Below are 13,189 nucleotides of genomic sequence, written 5' to 3'. Positions count from 1 at the left end.
CGAGTATTCAGAAGACTTCCTTCAAGGAGTTAAGGACTTGGGAGTGGACGCAGGGAGCGAGGCCTCTGGAACAGGCCCACCATGCATTTTTGGGGGGAAGTAGATACACTGTCTCCCTGGGGACTGTTAGGGTTTCACTACAGAGATGTGACTGCCCGGGGGGCACGTGGCCTATGCAAGTGCCCTGTCCTGTTATTGCCTGGAGAGTTAGTCTTGCAGTAGTCTGCTGCCATCTGCAGGACTTAGAGTTGGAGGCTGTTGTGTAATTGCCTTTAATGGCAATACCTTCGTAATATGGGGGGCACACATCTAGACAGAGCCAACAGGACTTGGTCAGGTTGGGCCTAGAAGTGTTTAGTGCCTGGTATGCTCTGACAACCGAGCTCCATAGGGGGTCTGTATCAGAGAGTAAGTTGTGACCCGGGGCAGAAGATGTGGGTGACGCTCCGGTAGGGACAGGGGATGTGGAGGGCCGTATAGCCGGAGGCTGGGTGTTTCTGGGCGTTGCCGTCCCGGCGGGGGCAGGTCGGGGAACTAGTACTTGGTTGGGTCCTACCCCTGTGGGGGACTGCTGGGCAAGGGGGGGTTCCTTACATTCGGAGGGTAAATAACATTCCTTTATCTCGAGTCCCAAGTCTGACCTTGTCATAAAGCCTGACCCCCAGGTTTTTCCAGCTTCCCTCCCTGTTGCCTTTTTTCCTTGTTCTGTGAAAGATATTGACACAGGATTACCATGGCCCAAGACATATGGTGGTCGGGGGCCACCAGGCCGCGTTACCACGATGAGATCTCCGGTGCGTGGTGGGGTCCACCAGATGTGTCCAGTGGTGAAACATGACCAAGAGGCACAGAAGTAGTCTGCCGCATCCCCGCAAGTGTCCCCACGGTCTTTTCCACCAGGACAGACCTAGAAGTGAAAGTCTTATCACCTGAACCCTGTGGTATCAACCCTGGGGTGGTCTGTATAAGGGGGAAACAGGCTTTCTAAGTCTACTCGTAATTCCGGGAACCATGTGTCTCTAGGGTGGGTCTGGGATGTCTGATTAAGTATTGTCTCTGAGCTGGTGTCTATGATCTGCTAGGTAATGTTTTGGGGGGTGTGGGGACTCCTGGCAGCATGAGCAATGACAAGCAGAGTTAACAGAGTTACCAATATCAGGTGGGTTGAATGCGCTGTAGCTTGAGCGGGTTGTGTTGGTCCCGATTGATGGCCCATTGTGTGATGAAGTCCTTCCAGATCGAGGAGGGGTCTACTGGCTGAATGTGGGTGTGATGGACCCCGGTCACACTGCCGTCTACTTTGAGAGTGGTGGGGGTTGTCAGCGCCACGTTGTAGGGTCCCTTCCAGCAGGCTCGAGGGTCTCTCGGCGGTGCCTCTTGACGTAGACCCAGTCTCCCGGCCTGTACTGGTGATGTGTCGGGGTTGGGCCGGCCTCATAGATGGCACAGAGGTGTGGCCAAATGTCCTCGTGCACCTTCTGGAGCCCTCTCAAGGAAAGAAAAAGTTCTTGATCTTTAAACTCAGCAAGAAGTTCAGCTCAAAGGTTGGGAATAATAGGGGGTGGCCTGCCAAACATGATCTCATAGGGAGCAAAACCCAGGGTGTAAGGAGTGTTCCTAACCCGGTAAAGGGCATACAGTAGGAGAGTCACCCAGTCCCCACCAGTCTCCATGGTTAATTTGGTAAGGGTCTCTTTTAGGGTTGTATTCATTCTTTCTACCTGTCCTGAGCTCTGGGGCCTATAAGCACAATGTAATTTCCAATTTGCCCCCATAGCCTTGGCTGCTGCCTGTGTTACCTGCGAGATAAAAGCTGGTCCATTGTCTGATCCTATCATGGCAGGAAAACCATACCTGGGTAAGATGTCTTCTAGTAGCTTCTTAGCCACCATCTGAGACGTTTCATGCTTGGTTGGGTATGCCTCCACCCAGCCAGAAAAGGTGTCTGTAAATACTAAAAGATATTTATAACCATACTTTCCTGGCTTGACTTCAATGAAGTCGACTTCCCATTGGGCTCCCGGTCTGGTGCCTCTGAGCCTGGTTCCTTTTTTATTTGATGTGGCTCTCACATTGGTGAGTTGGCAGGTCTTGCAGGCAGATACAACTTGCTCTGTTTTGGTGTCCTGTTGGTGAATCTTGATTCTGGCATGTCGGATTAAGTCTTTTAATTTTCTGGCCCCCATGTGAGTAGACCGATGCATGTGCTCTAATACTGAGACTCCGAGCCGGTCTGGCAGCACGAGCTTCTTGTTAGGTGTATACCACCATCCCTTTATTTTCTGGGCCATGGGGAGTTTCTTGATCCACTGTAAATCCTCCTGGGAGTATTTGGGCTGGTCTGGTAAAACTGGGTCTCCCGGGTCCGGTAGTTGTATGGTCATGGTGGGAACTGATGTAAGGGCTACTGCCTTGGGTGCCTGGTCAGCCTTTCGATTACCTCTAGCTACCACGTTATCAGTTTTCTGGTGCCCTTGGCAGTGGATAATGGCCAGCTTGGCAGGAAGCCATAAGGCCATAAGCAGGTCAAGTATCTCCTGCTTATTTTTTATAGTCTGTCCTTCTGCCATCATTAACCCCCTCTCCTGCTAAATTGCCCCATGAATATGAGCTGTGGCAAACGCATAATGGCTGTGTAGATGTTAAGCCGTTTTCCAGCTCCCAGCTTCAGCGCCTTGGTGAGGGCGATGAGCTCTGCTCGCTGGGCTGGCGTTCCGGAGGGTAGAGCCTCCGCCCATACGGTGTCTTTCGGTGACCACCGCTGCACCCGCATACCTGTGTCCGTCCCACATGAAGCTGCTGCCATCAGTGAACCAAGTAGCCTTGGCATCGGGGAGGGGCCGGTCGGTCAGGTCCGTCCGGAATCCATGTACTTGTTCCAGGATTCCCGCAGTCATGTAGTGGAGCACCTAGGTCAGGGTCGGGCAGCAGGGTTGCAGGATTGAGGGCTGCACTAGGGTGGAACCGCACCCGTGGAGGGTTGAGTAGGAGGCTCTGTAATGGTGTGTTGCTCATCCATCTATCAGGAGGCTGTTTCAGGACCCCTTCAATGGCGTGTGGGGTCGTGATCCAGATCTCCTGTCCTAGGGTCAGTTTGTGTCCTTGACTAGGAGTGCTGTCGCCGCAATAATTCTTACGCATGGCAGCCAGCCGGCAGCCACTGGGTCTAGCTTCTTGGACAGGTAAGCCACCGGGCGGTTCCAGGGGCCTAAGGCTTGAGTTAGAACCCCTTTTGCTATTCCCTTGTGTTCATCTACAAAGAGGTGGAAGGGCTTCATAATGTCTGGTAGGCCCAGGGCTGGGGCACCTAGGAGGGCCTTTTTTAACTGATTAAAGGCAATTTCTTCTTTTTCAGTCCATTCAAATGTTTTCCCCTCTTTGGTAGCTTCATATAGGGGTCTGGCGATCTCAGCAAAACCCGGAACCCAGAGGCGGCAGTAGACGGCCGATCCTAGGAATTCCCTTACTTCCCTTTGGGAGGTGGGAATAGGGATCTTCAGGACGGTTTCTTTTCTGGCATCTGATAACCGCCGCTGTCCGCCCTCCAGGCTGTATCCCAGGTAACTTACCCTCTCCCTGCATATCTGAGCCTTTTTCGTGGATGCCCGGTACCCTAAGGCCCCCAGTGTAGCCAGCAGGTCCTGGGTCCCTCGCTCGCAGTCCTTGGCTGTGTCGGCAGCAATCAGGATGTCATCTACGTACTGTAGGAGGGTGAGGCCAGGGTGCTCCTTTCTGTACTCACCCAGGTCCTCGTGTAGTGCCTTGTAGAAGATGGTGGGCGAATTTTTGAACCCCTGAGGCAGCCGTGTCCAGGTGAGTTGCCCGCTGTAGCCCTCCTCTGGATCATGCCACTCGAAGGCGAACAAGGGTTGGCTTTAGGGTGCCAGCGGCAGACTGAAGAAGGCGTCCTTTAAATCTAGCACAGTATACCAGACCCTGGAGGGCACCAAGGAGCTCAAGAGAGTATATGGGTTGGGATCAGTTGGGTTTATGTCCGTGACCCTCTTCTTTACTTCCCAGAGATCTTGTACCGGTTGATAGTCATTTGTGTGAGGCTTTTTGACTGGCAGTAGGGGGGTGTTCCAAGCAGACTGGCAAGGAACTAGTACCCCTAGGCTTTGTAGTCTCTGGATGTGTGGCTGGATCCCCTTCCAGATCTCCTGAGACATGGGGTATTGTTTGATCCTTACCGGACCTTCTCCTGGTTTGAGCTCTACCAGGACCAGGGTCCTGTGAGCGACTAGTCCTACGCCCCCTGTCTCTGCCCAAACTGAGGGGAATTCTTATAGCCACTGTCTATATTATCCTCTCTCGGGAGCGCCTCCTGGTGGAGGCGGTATTCATCCTCTAGTTTCATGGTCAGGACCTGATGGGGTGGCCCTTGCCATCAGTGACCTGAGGCCCCCTTGTCTGAAAGTTATCTGAGCTCCAATCTTGGTCAGTAAGTCTTGTCCTAACAGCGGGTAGGGGCATTCCGGTATTACAATAAAGGAGTGGGATACCCTACCTGTCCCCAAATCTACCGTTCTGCAGGTAGTCCACGAATACTGGCTCATACCAGTTGCCCCTTGTATCCAGGACTTCTTGCTGGCTAGTTTTCCTTGTGGGGTGCAGAGGACCGAATGTTGTGCTCCGGTGTCGACAAGGAAGTCAACAGGGGTCCCCTCCACTTTGAGTTACCCTGGGTTCAGGGAGAGGGTCTGAACCCCGACTCCCCTAATCACTCAGTTCATCTAGCTCTAAGACTTTTACTCGATCAGTCTTGCTTCCCTTCCCATCAGTCTTTTTCAGACAATCTCAGGCCGAATGCCCTATCTCCTTGCAGTATGCACACTGATCTTTCTGCAGCCTCTGCTTCCCCCCCTTGGTGGTTCCTTTACCTCTTCTTGCGTCGTCTGCCAGCTGCCGGAGACGGCGGTCTCATTCCTCGGGGGAGTCAGCAGTAGTAGCTAGTAGTATTCTGGCCAGGTCTCGAGTCTGCTTACTGCTGGCAGCCACCATGGCGCGAGCCTGCTTATCCTCAGGAGGCTCCCGGTTATTATATACCTTTTCGGCTACTACTAGTAAGTCCTGCAGAGTTTTTTCTCCTAGTCTTTTTTCTCTAATTTTTTCTAATGTCTATGGTTGATTGGTTTACAAAGGCCATGATAACAGCTGCCTTGCTTTCCGGAGCCTCTGGATCCATGGGGGTATAGGTACGGAATGCCTCCATGATCCTTTCTAAAAAGGCAGCCGGAGATTCATCTTTTCCCTGTTGTACATTTCCTACCTTGCCCAAATTGGTTGGCTTTCTAGCAGCCATTCGGAGACCCCCCATTAGAGTCTGGCGGTAGACCCCGAGCCTCTCCTTACCTTCTGCCATGTTGAAATCCCACTTAGGCTGAGTTAAGGGGAAGGAGGCATCTATCTGAGCCTGGTTGGTGGTGGGATTACCGTCTGCGCCCGGAACTAGTTTTCAGGCCTCATTGAGGATTCTTTCTCTTTACTCAGTCATGAACAGGACCTGCCAAAGCTGCTGGCAATCGTCCCACGTGGGCTGATGGGTAAAAAGAACAGAGTGTAATAAATCAATAAGCCCTGCCAGTTCCTCAGAAAACTTAGGATTCTGAGCTTTCCAATTGTAGAGGTCACTAGTGGCGAAAGGCCAATAGTGATGGGGCTGATTCCCCTCCGCATCTGGGGGTCTGGTGGCTCGCAGGGGCAGAACAGTGGAGTCGGTGGCAGAGGCGGATTGCTCCCTCTGAGCCCTTTGGTAAAGGGTGGGTTTCCCACTGGAGCGTTTCCACCTCCCACTCTCAGAACAGCGTCTGCCTCCCCCAGAGGGGGAGGATGGTGTTCTTCCGGCATCCTGGGGGGGGTTATACCTGGGGGGGGGGGTTATACGGGGGAGGAAAAATTAATTCTTCTTCAGCCCGCCCTTGTAGGACAGGGTAGAGGGGTGCTGAAGGCTGGGTAAGACTTTTCTTTTTCTTCTTCTCTGTCCCCTGCAAAGCAAGAATGGGTTTTGGCTCCGGAGGGTGTGGGGCTAGGAAGGGCTTAAGCCAAGAGGGTGGGTCTTCTACAAGGTCCTGCCAAGTGATAATGTAAGGAAGCTGATCAGGATGGCCTGTCTTAGGCTGAGAGATGATACCCCTGACTCAGTGGATGGTAGAGAGGTTGAAGGTCCCCTCTGGTGGCCATCCGACACTGAAAGCTGGCCACTCGCTAGAACAAAAAACCTGCCACCGACCCTTTCGGACTTCCACACTGAGGTTGTTAGCGCTTCCCTTGACATCCTTCAAGTGATCGATCATAATACTTAGAGGAGTAGTCTGAGTCTGTCCCATAACGTCCGTCCAGTAAGTCCACAGAACAAAACAGAGAAACACAGAAACAGACAAACAGAGGGCCCCTAGAAACAGTCTTCCCACTCCATGGAAGCAAAACTGAAAGCTAGACGACAGCCTCATGCCAACCGGTGGGAGTGACTCGCCTCGTCTCAGACCTTTGAGGGGAATCCACGTCCCTCCAGAAGGGAGGATCGGAACATCTCGGAAACTCCGGGCCCATGGTCCTCCAGTGCATCCACTTAGACTGCACCAGGCACTACCAGAATTTCAGAAATGAGCTCACACAGAAGAGACAGGGAACAGACACTAACCGTGGCCAGTCAGGCTCTCCGGGTTGGGGGTTCCTCGGGGGTCTTGGGGATCCTGGACGAGCCCCCAAATGTTATGCCCAGAATTTGCGATCCCCAAAGACCACCAGGGAGCCAAGTCCGATGCAAAAGCAAGGTGACTTTATTCGAGCTAGCTCGAGCTCAATCTTCTACCTGCACCGATGCAGCGGTGAGATGCCAGAGAGAGAGAGAGCGAGTTTCAAAAGCACAAAGGTTTTATAAGGGTCCAGGGGCAGCTGGTGGGGTGATAGTCATGGTCTTAGCCAATTGGCTGGGGAAGGATCAGAGTCTTGTTGTGCAGGTTGCCGGGTGTGGTTTGAACAGGAAGTTTGAACGGGTGAGCGGGAAGTTACTCAAGGGGAGGGGGTTTTAGCAGGTGAGAGGGAATTTCTTTCTGCGGTTTTCCCGGAAAAGGGGGCCATGTCGGGGACATAGTCACTCAAGATGGAGGACACAGAACAAAATGGAGTCGGCCAGCCTAGGTCTGCTCTTTCAAGTTTGTGCTCCCAAACCTGCCCTCTTTTCTAGGTTTGTTCACAGCTCTGGGGACCCAATAAGGAAGGATAAGGAGTTGAGCCAATTGCTGTCCTTTGTTGATGGTTATTAACTTAGAGGCCTGTGCCATAATTTTAATTTCCCCTGTGAAATCACTATCACCCCTGGAAGGACTAGAAGTCCTAGTCTAGCACTACTCTATCTAGCACTAGCTGAATATTCCATTGAGTCAATGAGTCTGGATTGTGCTAGATCTTTCAAGAAGGAGACCAACATAGCCTTTGGGAAGTGGGCCAAATATACCAGAACGAATGAGGTATACATGTCCAAGCTGATTAAGTGTGATGATCTCCTGGGATTCTAAATCTAACCTTGCGCTTCTGCGGGTGGCGGCACATAGGGATCCCACGGATTTTGAGTAGTCTGGGCCTTGGGTTGGGGAGGGTGACTTTCCTTGTGGACAGAAAGGAGCCGTCCCCTCCCTTTGTTGTCCTGGATATGGAGGGGGGCACCCAGTTGGGAGTTTCCCAACCTGAGGGGATGGCCATCTTTATCAAATTTACGCCTACAGTTATTTACCCAATGATTCCCTTTCTTGCATCGAGGTACAATCCTGGCAAGCCTGGCAAGTGGGAGTTTGGGGGAGTGTTTGTAAAGGGACAATCCTTTTTTAAGTGTCCTGCTTTTCCACAGCCAAAACAGGTTGGGTCAGATTGTTTAAAGGCCAAGGCAAGTAGCTTTGTTTTGTGGGGTTCTGTTCCCACGTTTTGACAGGTCTTAACATATTCACTGATAGTGGCTCTGGGGTTATTTGCATTGGGTTTGATATGCTTAAGAACTCTTTTGCAATCCTCATTAACATTTTCAACAGCCAGGGAAAGAAGTATTGTTTTGGCTGCTTCCATATTATCAGGCTGTCTTTGAATAGCCTTTTGGAGGCGCTTGATAAAATCCATATAGTTTTCAGTGGCCTCTTGTCAGAAATTAGTAAAGGACCCTGATGATTTTCCTGAAACAGGGATTTTATGAAAAACATGTCACACTTTGAGTTTGCTGCCTTGGTTGTGTAAAGGGCAAACATAGCTAGCCTCCTGTAGCCTGGGAGTAAACTATGACCTATGTAAGCTTAGAAGGATCCCAGAATATAAGATGCTGAAACAGGGTTTCTTTTGGGCTTTCCTAGAAGTACTGTTTCTGTTCCCGAGATATTGTTCTGCTTAAAACCACATTTGCCAAGTTACTGAGAAATAGAACTTCCTCTTAACTGCTTGTTTGAGCTTCTGTAAACCCGCTTGGCTAACTTCCCCATTCTCAGGCACTGCATCCTGTTCGAACTAGATAGAAGACTAATATTGTAAACAACATGACTCAGCATTCAACTGGCTAGAGTCAACAAGTTATATTTAAGATTCTTCAGGACTGTGTGATTGGTGCCCCGCCTTATATTTTAAAAACCTACAACATTGTGTAATTGGTGCCTACCATTTCCAACTGCCACCCTTCGCAACCTGATTGGTCAATACAGCCTTTATAAGACATCCCCAAAGCTTGTTCGGGGCCAGACGTTCGGGACCTGTTGTGTTTCCCTGTCTGGCCCGGCAGTAATAAACTTGTTTTGATCCTGTTTTTTCTGTCTGGAGTTCATAAGTGATCGCGACCTATAACATTTGGAGGTCCCACCGAGATCTCCTTTTTTTGGAACTCGGATATTTTGTTTCTTCGACATCTGGATGGAATTGCCAGAGGCGAGCTCCCGAGAGACGTTCCTCGCCCCCAGCTTTCCAGGTAGGTTAGGAACTGCACTCAATTCCCCTTTTTGGTTTCTGTTTCTGGCCAGATCTGTTGCTAGAAAGGAAGGCTGGATGCAGCTTAACTTCCCCTAGCTGGTACTTGGAGGAGATGTTCCTAAAGTTGCCACCTGGATCTTGTATCTTCTTCTGGTTTATATTCATTTTGACGATTCTTGGGTCACCTGCTGGTTCTGTTTTTTTTCGGTGGGGCTGATCACCCCAACATCACTTTTTTCTCATTTCCTTTTTCTCGTTTCTAGCGCTGTCTGTATTATTTATTTGTTGTGACCCACCATTTAACCTCGTAGTGGGTCAATCTTCTTCTGAGCCTTGCACCCCACTCCAATGTATGCTCAATAATTTTTCTGGTTTCAGAAAAAGAGGGAAGAACTATGGCTTCGACCTGAAGCCAGCCTGGCTGCGAACATACTGCCAACTGGACTGGCCGACATTCCCTGGGGTTGACTGGCCCCTGGAGGGCCCCTATAACCTTAACCTTGCTTATGCTGTCCACAGGATCTGTCAGGATGTTCACCCTGACCAGGAGCCATATGCCCTCACCTGGAAGATCTCCTAGAAGACCCCCCCAACACCCGTCCTGATTAAAAGATTGTAAAGACCAAAAGGAACTCCCTGCTAGTCCCCCTTCTGCCCCTACATCCCCCACCCCCTCTAAAGCCCTTCTGCCTGTTGCACGACCGTTGAAGAGACTCTACCCTGTATTGCAGGAAAACCCAGAAGGTAGGGACTTCATTCCCGGGGAGCAACGGCCATCCTCCCACTGCTACCAGTGCCCAAGAGGAAATGGCTAGCCCTCCACACACCAGAGAAGGGACATCATACAGGACTGGACCCCAATCACCCGAACTCCCAGCCCCCATTCTCCCCCTCAGGCAGACTGCTCCAATTCCTGTCCCAGATGGGCATCAACCTAGGTCTACTCTAGTCTATACCCCTTTTTCTACCACTGATCTTTATAATTGGAAGACCCCAAATCCCCCTTTCTCTGAAAACCCCCAGGGCCTAATTGACCTATTGAGCTCTATTTTCACCATTCACTTACCTACTTGGGAAGACTGTCACCAACTCTTGCAGGTCTTACTGACTTCCAAGGAAAGGGCTCGAGTGCTCCGGGAAGCAACGAGAGCAGTCCTTGGCCCAGATGGAATGCCTACCACAGACCTTCACAGAATTGAGCACGTTTTCCCTTCCGCGCCACCCCAGTGGGACCCTAACATGGATAACAGTGGGGAGCATCTACTCCAGTATCGCCAGATTCTGTTACAAAGGCTTCGTGCAGCGGCACAAAAACCCACCAATCTGACAAAGATTCATGACATGGTCCAAGGACCGAATGAGTCACCTACAGCCTTCCTAGAAAGGCTTTACCAGGCTTACCGGTTATATTCTCCTATTGACCCCAAAGCAATAGAGAACCGAAAGCCATTAATAGGACTTTCGTTTCTCAGTTGGCCCCAGACATCCATAAAAAGCTTCAGAAATCAGAGGGATTTGAACGAAAGGTAATCTCTGAACTGGTAGAAATAGCTCAGCGAGTTTTCCAGAGTAGAGACAGCCCAGCCATTATGCACGGGAAGGAAATAGGGAAGGTATTCATGGCAGCATGGGGGGGAAGCCCCCCAACCACTCTAAAGGATTGGGGAAGCCTCAAACCCACCAAAAGAGATGCCGCTCAACTTTAGGAAAAAATCAATGTGCTTATTGCAAGGAAGAGGGACACTGAAAGAACGAATGCCCCAAGAAAAAGCCAACACCTCATAACCACCCATCCTGGTTGCCCAGGAACAATGACGTCACCACAGCTCCCCTCTTTCCCTGGACCCCCGGGAGCCTGTGGTTACCCTCAACATAGAAAGGAAAGAAACCAGATTCCTGGTTGACACTGGGGCTATGTATTCCATTCTTAAAGAACCCTTAGGACCTGTGATTAAAGAAAAAGTATACATACAGGGAATCACAGGACAGACACAAGGCTACCCACAGACCCGTGCCCAAATCACTGACCTAGCTCAAGAACTGTTATTCTTTTGTGCTTATACCTGATTGCCCATTTTCCCTTCTGGGGAGAGATCTATTGTACAAGCTTAAGGCCCAAATTTCCTTGACCAGGGATACTATAGATTTAAACCTACTGCCACCTGCCATTTTAGTTACCTGTCCAATATCAGAGGAATATCTACTCCTAGAAAAACCAGAGCGGAAAGCCTCTCCATTAATAGAAAAATGGAAAGAGACAATTCCTACAGTTTGGGCTGAAACTAACCCCCCTGGGCTAGCCATTCAACAAGTGCCACTAGTGATCTAGCTAGCTGTCACAGCTACCCCAATCCGGGTGAGGCAATATCCCATCAGCCAGCAAGCGAGGGAGGGAATTGCCAAACACATCAACCGCTTGCGAGAAGCTGGGATCCTAGTGCCATGCCATTCCCTCTGGAATACTCCCCTTTCTTCCTGTCCCAAAATCTGGGACTTCAGAGTATAGTCTGGTACAAGACCTCAGAAGTTAACAAAAAGGGTTGAGACAATTCATCCTACAGTCCCCAACCTCTATACTCTCCTGAGTGAACTCTCACCAAATTACCTCCTTTACTCCATCCTGGACTTAAAGGATGCATTCTTTGCTTTGCCGATTGCAAAGCTCAGTCAGCCTATTTCTGCCTTTGAATGGACAGACCCAGATGGGACTTACAACGGACAGTTAACCTGGACTCGACTGCCCCAAGGGTTTAAAAACTCCCCTACTCTTTTGATGAGGCTCTTGGAAGGGATTTGATCCCCTACCAGGAGAGCCACCCAGATGTTATGCTGTTACAATATGTAGATGACTTGCTCCTAGCCGCTGACTCCTTAGAGAGCTGCAAAACGTCTACAGAGGACCTGCTAAGAGAATTAGACGTCCTGGGATATAAAGTCTCTGCAAAGAAGGTGCAGATTTGCTTGGGCTCTGTAATATACTTGGGCTACCAACTGCGTGAAGGTAAGTGATCGCTGGGGCCGGAAAGAATCCAAGCTATGCTAAACATCCCTAAACCTAAAACTAAAAGGCAGATCAGGGGGTTCCTAGGGGCCTCTGTGTATTGCCACCTCTGGATACCTGGTTTCGCTGAAATGGCAAAACCCCTGTATTCTGCTACTGGGCGGAGGGGGTGGGGGGGGGGGGGAGGAAGGAACTGAGCTGGTCTGGGGAGAACAAGAAAATAAAGCTTTTGAACAAATCAAGACTGCACTTACCCAGGCCCCAGCCCTAGCCTTACCAGACATTACCAAGCCTTTCCAATTGTTTGTACATGAGGTACAGGGAATTGCAAAGGGAGTCCTCACTCAAACTTTGGGCCCTTGGAAGTGATTCATGGCCTATTTATCCAACGACAAGATTCAGTGGCTACAGGATGGCCCAGCTGCCTTAGGGCAGTTGCCACGACAGCTGTGCTTGTTAAGGAAGCCTCCAAGTTGATACTTGGGCAAGACCTCCAAATTATAGGGCCTCATGCGGTGGCTTCCTTGTTGCACTCCCGGCCGGACTGTTGGATTTCCAAGGCAGGAATCATCCCATACCAGGTGTCACTGCTAGACCCTCCACGAATCACCTTAAAGACAGAAGCCTTAAACCCAGCCACGTTGTTACCTGATAGTGAGTTTGGGACTCGCTCCATGACTGCTTGGAAACCGTAAGTACCCTTTCGGGGCTAAGGGAAGACTTAAGGGATCAGCCCCTGCCTAAGGCAGACTTTGAGCTGTTCACTGATGGCAGCAGTTTTGTCAAAAATGGAGTCAGATATGCAGGTGCAGCTATAGTGACTCAGGACCAGGTTATCTGGGCCCGAGCCCTTGAGCATGACACTTCTGCCCAAAGAGCAGAGCTGATACCTCTAGCCCAGGCCCTCAGATGGGCAAAGGGAAAAACGGTGAACTTTTTCACTGATAGCAGGTATGCCTTCGTCACCACCCATGTTCATGGAGCTCTATATAAAGGAAGGGGACTATTAACATCTGGGGGAAAAGAAATCAAAAATAAAAAAGAAACTTTGGCCCCACTAGAAGCCTTATGGCTCCCAAAGAAGGTGGCCATTATACATTGCAAAGGTCACCAAAAAGTAGACTCACCCCAAGCCAAGGGAAACGCCTTCACCGACCTGACAGCAAAGGCTGCAGCTGAAGGCGGTGTACTCCCAATTAAGATTTTGCCTCTACTGCCTCCACGCTTTCTCCCCACGGAACTGTTTTA

The 13,189-nt window shown here is 50.4% G+C and overlaps 1 pseudogene; it reads right to left on the bottom strand.

Moving 5' to 3' along the window:
- Positions 1-1,740: 1,740 nt before the first annotated feature.
- On the bottom strand, positions 1,741-9,105 carry LOC125152601 (uncharacterized; annotated as a pseudogene).
- Between the last annotated feature and the right edge of the window lie 4,084 nt (positions 9,106-13,189).

The sequence above is a fragment of the Prionailurus viverrinus genome, chromosome E2 (genome assembly GCF_022837055.1).
Source record: "Prionailurus viverrinus isolate Anna chromosome E2, UM_Priviv_1.0, whole genome shotgun sequence".
NCBI classification, from domain to species: domain Eukaryota; kingdom Metazoa; phylum Chordata; class Mammalia; order Carnivora; family Felidae; genus Prionailurus; species Prionailurus viverrinus.
The sequence above is the reverse complement of the archived record's forward strand: the minus strand, read 5'-3'. Positions and strand labels throughout refer to the sequence as shown.